The 6,828-nt window shown below is 37.7% G+C and overlaps 1 pseudogene; it reads right to left on the bottom strand.

Moving 5' to 3' along the window:
- Window positions 1-206: 206 nt before the first annotated feature.
- Window positions 207-711, bottom strand: LOC111731242 (annotated as a pseudogene).
- Between the last annotated feature and the right edge of the window lie 6,117 nt (window positions 712-6,828).

The following is a 6,828-nucleotide window of genomic DNA, read 5'->3' as shown; positions in this document are numbered from 1 at the left end:
GACCTGGCTCTATACCTTCTCCTGGTTTGGCTGGACTGAATCCTTTCCTTGTGGCTTCCCTAGTACTCTGCCCCAGGCTATACAGTGCATTTCTCCTTCCTGATTTGTTCTCTCCTTAACTCTGCTATGATTTCATGGCATGTACCCACCTTTATTTTTTCTACTTTACTGTGGAAGGGCATGTCAAGCCAAGTGAACTCCTGGGCTCAGTCCAGAAGTTCATGAGTCTTGAGGACCTCTGTGTATTTGTCATTTTTCTTCTCCGTGTCCTTTTTGGTCTGTTTCCATAGCCTCATGAGCTATTTTTCCTTGCAGTAATGGATCTTGCCATTCTTCTTCTCTGGGGTGAGTGTCACTGCCTGGTACTTCAAGTCAATCTCATGGCATCCCATGTAGGCAAATTGTTACGTCTTTAGATGCACAACCTTGAGGGCAGCAGGAAGCACCACCTACTTTTTCCTGTCATAGTGTGACAGGATCCCATCAAATACCCTGAGGTAGTCCAGGGCAGCCTGGCCTCGCTTTGTCTTGTGGGGTGGCCCACTTTGACTGGTTTGACCTTGCTTTTGTCGAAATTGCCAGAAATGTTGATGCCCATATAACACACGACCACCATTTTCTGGCCCAGCAGTACCTGCTTGATCATCATGGCCACTGACTGGCCAAGAGATGGCATCAGTCGTTCAGTAGTAGGACCTAACCCTCTGCCATCTTTGGCAGCCAACTGGAAGAGCCACATATTTATTATCTTAAAGTGCTAGAGGTCAGAAATCTGAAATTAATCTTACAAGATTAGGATCAAAGTATTGGCAGGGCAGTGTTTCCTCTGGAGTATCTAGGGGAGGATTTGTCTTCTTGTCTTTTCTAGCTACTAGTAAACACCTGCACTGTTTGGCTCTTGGCCCCTTCCTTCATCTTCAAAGCACATCACTCCATCCCTCTTCTTCTGTTGTCACATCTTTCCTTTTGACTTTGACCCTTGGTACCACTTGGATAATCCAGGATAAGCTCCCAATTTTAAGAACCTTAACTTAATCACATGTGCAAAGTTTATTTTGCCATATAAGATCACATATTCTCAGATTCTGGGAGTTGGGATATGAACACCTTTGTGGAAGGCATTATTATGTCTACAGAAACTTTACATATGTGATATTGCCAGTAGATAAACATTCTGAGATTTCTCCAATAGTATTCAATTTTGCAACAAAAATGGTAGAGAAAGTAAATTGTTGAATTAATCCAAGTTTAGGGATTCATAGGATAGGATTAAGGTACAAGGACAAGGAGGTAAGTCACTTTAAGAAGCTGGAAGATGACATTGAGTTGATCGATCAAGGGATCTGATAGGGAGGGAAGGAAAACCAGAAGCGGCTTCATAGCTTGGGAGAAGAGTGAGATTTTCCTATAACTTCTTAATTCTATTTCCTCTTTGATATGGCTTTTACATTTCATTAGCCTCCCCCTTCCCCATCCCCTACTGAGGGAGTTTCTAAATGACTGCAGTAAAAGAGCTTTATTTGATTTCCATTACAGACACTTTCCAAACACCCTAAAATTGTTGCATTCAGGTTGCATAGCAACCAGTGTTTGAACTCATGGGTAATTTCTGTGGGAGATCATGTGGATGAGGGGTTATATACTCAGTACAGTTTTCATTGTGTCCCAAGAAGGCTAATAGGCATCAAACAGGGGAACATAAGTTCTTTTGTTGGACATGAGGTTAACTCTCTTCAGAAATTTTTTCTGAATAAAATAAGGTTTTTTTGTTGTTGTTGTTTTTTTAATTCCTCTTAGGAAATCCAGCAAAACTAGAACACTTTGACAAATGTTTCATAAATTGTAAAAAATCAATTGCTGCCATTTTCTCATAGGTCTTGACCAAGGTGGCCTTGAAGTTTCTTCCAGCTTGACTAAATGTTTGACCTTTTCCTGACTCTCGGCCCCTGATATCCCTTTTCCTAGAGCATTTACTTTAGAAACCTGGTCATTGTAAACCCTTTATCTGCCCCTTTGAGAAGTAAATCTCTTAAAAATACTCTTGCCAGTTTTACAACACAGGAATATCTTTCTTGAGAACCTGGGAGCCTTCCCATTACAATGTAATCAGTGAAGTCCATAGAGCCCTTCTCTGCCAGTGTCTGTGGGAGGGCAGGAGCCTAACTTTCTCAGCTCCTTGTAAGATTACATCCTGTCATGAAGATATGAGAATGTTTACTTTTTGTTTGGGTAAGGCCAATGAACAAACACAGGTGTCCTATGATCCCTTATCTGGCTCTTAAGAACTCTCTAGCCTTTTGTCTATACCAAACTAGGCATCCAGACATGGTCTCTACTTCCTCACCTAATTTTAGAATAAGATCAACTCTCTGTTCATCTTGCCCAGTGAGATTTTTTTTCTAACCATCTCCCCAGAAAGTTGATTCAATAACCATAAGGAAAGAGGATATAAAGAGAGCTAATGGTTGGATTAGTTGTAAGTAATGATCAGGTAATAAAGAGCTATGATTTCTAATTCAAGTCACAGACAACTGCACTTTGACTTACTTCACCTATCACAAGGGTAGGTGAATATTGTGTGACTTTATGAGCACAGGCTTTGCTAGGAAAAGAGTAGCTAAGGAATATTATTTTGGGTGGGGGAGTGGATTTTTAGGAAGGGCAGATTTATTTAGCAGGGTGATATCAGTTTTGACCTTAGTTGACTGAAACCTGACTCCAAATGGCTTAGCCATACAAAGAAATTTATTGGTCCATGTCATTGAAAAGCCCAGGGATAATACCGTTTCTGGGGCTCAAATATTTACCAAGTGCCTCTGATATGTCAGACCTTTTTCTAGGCACAGGTGATACAAATTTTTGTCAATACTGGTAGCATTCTGTGCCCTCATGGAGCTTAGAGTCTAGTGTCCATGTCTTTAGGACCTCTTCTTTCTCCACGTCATTGGGGCCTAGTCACTTTCCATTTGCTGAGTGAGTTCTGTGTTGCCTTCTGCTGGTATATGAGAGGAAGAGAAGCTGTCCTGTATAGGGTGGGGGAAAAAAGGACCAGGAGCCCTTCTTAAGCAGACTTTAAGGCAGTCTTTCTGTTAGGGTGCCCTTTGTCTCTTCCAGAGGTGTCAGTGCTATTAATTTCTGAGCCTTCGGGAGATTCTGTAATGTAAATCTGGTTTTTTTTTTGGCTTTCTCCACTTCCTATTTAGGATTCAGCTTCCTTTAGTCTAAGTTTATCAATGATCCATATACTTTCTGGCTTTCCAAAGTTTGTGGCTATTGTCATTTCCTTTTTTATTCTTTGTTCTTTAGGTTTATGCCTTAAAATAGTCCCTTTACTCTCACTTTAGTGGGTTTTCAGGAAGAAATGAAATAAATTCATTTGTAAAATTCATTAATAGTAATCAAAATAACCATTAATTTATTTCGTATTATGATAAAATCAATAGATGTTTATTGTAGGTAACGCAGAAGCGTGTAAAGAACAAAAAGAACAATCCTTTCAAATCCCAGAAACACCATAGTCATATGACCCCTCACCTGCCAAACATTTCCAGTTTTCTGATATTGCAACAGCATGTTGCAAGTTTTACAGCTAAATCTTCATAAACATCCTCAAATATTGCTTTAGAATCAACTTCTATAAAGTACATCAAGGTCAAAGGGACCGCATAATTTTATTGGCTTCAAGTAAGACTATACTATGTATTAATTTCTAATGGTAGAATTTTCAAACCTACAGTGGATGGGTTGTAACATCAAAAAATACGTAAGATTAATGTTTTTATTTCTGAACTTCAGCTTTAGTAAAATTTTTATGTAGGTGGTACATGTAAAAATTATTCTGAATAATAAAGAGGAAGTTTCAGATTATGATTAACTGAAAGAACGGAAGATATATTTTTAGTAGAACCAGCTAGAATGAAATGAGAATGTAAATATTTCAGCTTTTGTGTTTTAATTCTTTGTTAATTACTAGTCACACGGTAAACTTTACTCTACTTTTTCTTCTGTAAGTTACCTTTTGTTTTTTTGAGAAGTAAAACTTCTCAGCCATAAGTGAGGACAGGATGATCAGAATCTGTGCCCCTTAGTAGAAGGTGTCCTAATAGATTATCATTTCTATGAGCTCATGGGCTGTGATGTTGCCTTCTTCATTAACACCATCATCATTGTCATCACTATTTTCAACACTGCCTCTTAAAATTTACTTTCACAATCACCATCCCATTTTAATCTTTAGAACAACCTCGTGCAGCAGATAGGACAGATTATTTTATCATTTTTAGTTTACAAATGGGGAACATGCAGGACCAAGGTCAAGGGGACTCATTTCTCCAGCTAGAAAGAAGCAGAAGAGGGATTTTAAACTGAATCTTCTAGCTTCAAAGGTCACTGCTATTTCTGCCATGCAACATATGCTCTATCTTGCCTAGCACCAGGTCTTCAGATAATAATATTTGAGTGAATAACTTTGAAAGGTCCTAGACTCAGAATTGATGTTCAAAGGCAATGACCCTAAGAGCAAAAGCAAAAGAATGCCAAACATTAAATAGTACAATGTTTTTCCTGGCTTCTCTGTTCCAACTGATTGTCTGTAATGACTCCAGGAATAATATGTTTCTTATTCAATGTCTGAAGCTGTAATTTCTGCAAATTTTATTCAGAACATTGCCCTAAATGATGGGAGGAATGAGTATTTTCTCTTTGATTATATTTGTCCCAAGTTGTTTGTAAAGAAAATCCATTTTTTTATAGAAACTGTTATGTCGAATTTGATATGCCGAATAATTTTTATAGTTGTTTACCAGTTACTGAAAAGTGAGAATTTACCAAGGTTGTCCTTCCCTTGGGTTGGCATAGATTGCAAAGTGTTTGTAATTCATTATTACTGATTAAAAGATTAATAGGTAATTGGTGACAATGGATAAATATCTGAAATGCGACTATTAGTGGTGAGATTGGGCTCCAGATTCACTCTCATGGAGCTTCTCAGGAATACAGGTATAAAAATTTTGAAACACTGGATATTTCTCATGGGTGATTATTATTAAATTGACTTGAATCTAGTACAACTTGACCAATTTGATAAATTTCTCAAAATATTAATGCTACCCATATTAACCACATACTATGTCAATTGTTATGCCTAGAACTTTAATAACAAAAAAGGACTCAGTTCTTTCACTTCAACATGAGTTGAGGGTACTTTTTAAAATCAATTTTCAATAAACATTAATGGCATTAGGCTTGAAATCCATTTCTCCTCAAGGCAAGCATCCTTAAGTAAATGAGTTACTGAATAAACATCAGTTTTTATAAGTCATTTCTGTAGACTTTTAAATTTTTTATTGATAAAATACACATAACATGTAATATATCATTTTAACCATTTTAAAGAATACAATTCAGTGGCAATATGTACATTTACAATGCACATTTAGTACAGCACAACCACAAGCACTGTCTAGTTCCATAACATTTTCATCGTATCAAAAGGAAACTTGAACCCCATTAAGGAGTCACCCTTCACCCCAGTCCCTGGCAACCACCACTCTGCTATCTGTCTCTATGGATTTGCCTATTATGAATATTTCATATAAATGAAATCATAAAATATACAGCCTTTTGTGTCCGGCTTTCTTCAATAAGTGTAATATTTTCAAAGTCCATCCATGTTGTAGCATATATAAAAATTTAATTCTTATGTCTAAATAATGTTCCACTGTGTATATATACCACATTTGGTTTATCCATTCATTTGTTGATGGACATTTGGTTGTTCCCACCTTTTGGCTGTTGTGAGTAATGCTGCTATGACCACTGGTGTACAGATCTGTTCAAGTCCCTTTTTTTCAATTCTTTTGTATATATATTTAGGACTGAAATTGTCAAGTCATATGGTAGCTCTATGTTTAACCGTTTGAGAAACCACCAAACTGTTTCCACAGTGGCTATACCATTTCACATTCCCAGTTTATATCCTAGTAAACACTTGTTATTTTCCACTTTTTTGACTATAGCCATGCTAGTAGGTATGAAGTGGTACCTCATTGTGGTAAATTTCTGTTATTTTTAATTGCAGATAAATTTTACTCTTCTGTCCACCGTGAAGTAGGGCCTTGTAAATTGCAGAGAAAAGGCTCAGGTCATGTGAGCAGCACCTTGAGTGGTTTCACTCAACTGAAGAGTGTGAGGTCTGTGGAAGATAAAGCTGAAACATTACATTGGGTCCAGATTGTACAGGCCCTAGAATGCTAAGCAGAGACCTTAAGCAGAAGGTGAAAAGTAGTTTTTCAGGAAAGAAATGCCATAATGGGAGTTGGGAATTAAAACAGTAAAGGGCACCACAATGTCGGCTGAACTGGAAAGAACAAAGGCTGAGAATGATTACTCCACTGTGGAGATGGTTTCTAGGGCTCTAAGCATATTAACTGCCTGTGCATTACCGGATAACACCTTATAATTTATCAGATTAGCCCAAAATGGGGGACTGTTCCTGCATCCCACAGGAGTGCAACACTATCTCCAGTTGGTGGAGATGAATGTTATTTGGAACTACTATACACTGTGAGCAGTTCCACTCTAAGAACAATAGGATTCTTTGAGTCTAAGTAGAAATCTCTTTTGAGCTGATGTACGTTGGTGTTCTCACATGGGGAGGATGTTGTGGCAAAAAACATAAGACTTGACATCTGACAGACCTGGACCATGCTCAAGTACCTTACCTTCTCTGAGTATCAATTTTATGTCTTTAAAATGGGCATATTATCTATCTCACTGTGTTCTTGGAAAATAAGATTATGCCTGTAAGTGATTATGTATGTAAAGCAC

Source organism: Pteropus vampyrus, unplaced genomic scaffold (assembly GCF_000151845.1).
Source record: "Pteropus vampyrus isolate Shadow unplaced genomic scaffold, Pvam_2.0 Scaffold11, whole genome shotgun sequence".
NCBI lineage: Eukaryota > Metazoa > Chordata > Mammalia > Chiroptera > Pteropodidae > Pteropus > Pteropus vampyrus.
The sequence above is the reverse complement of the archived record's forward strand: the minus strand, read 5'-3'. Positions and strand labels throughout refer to the sequence as shown.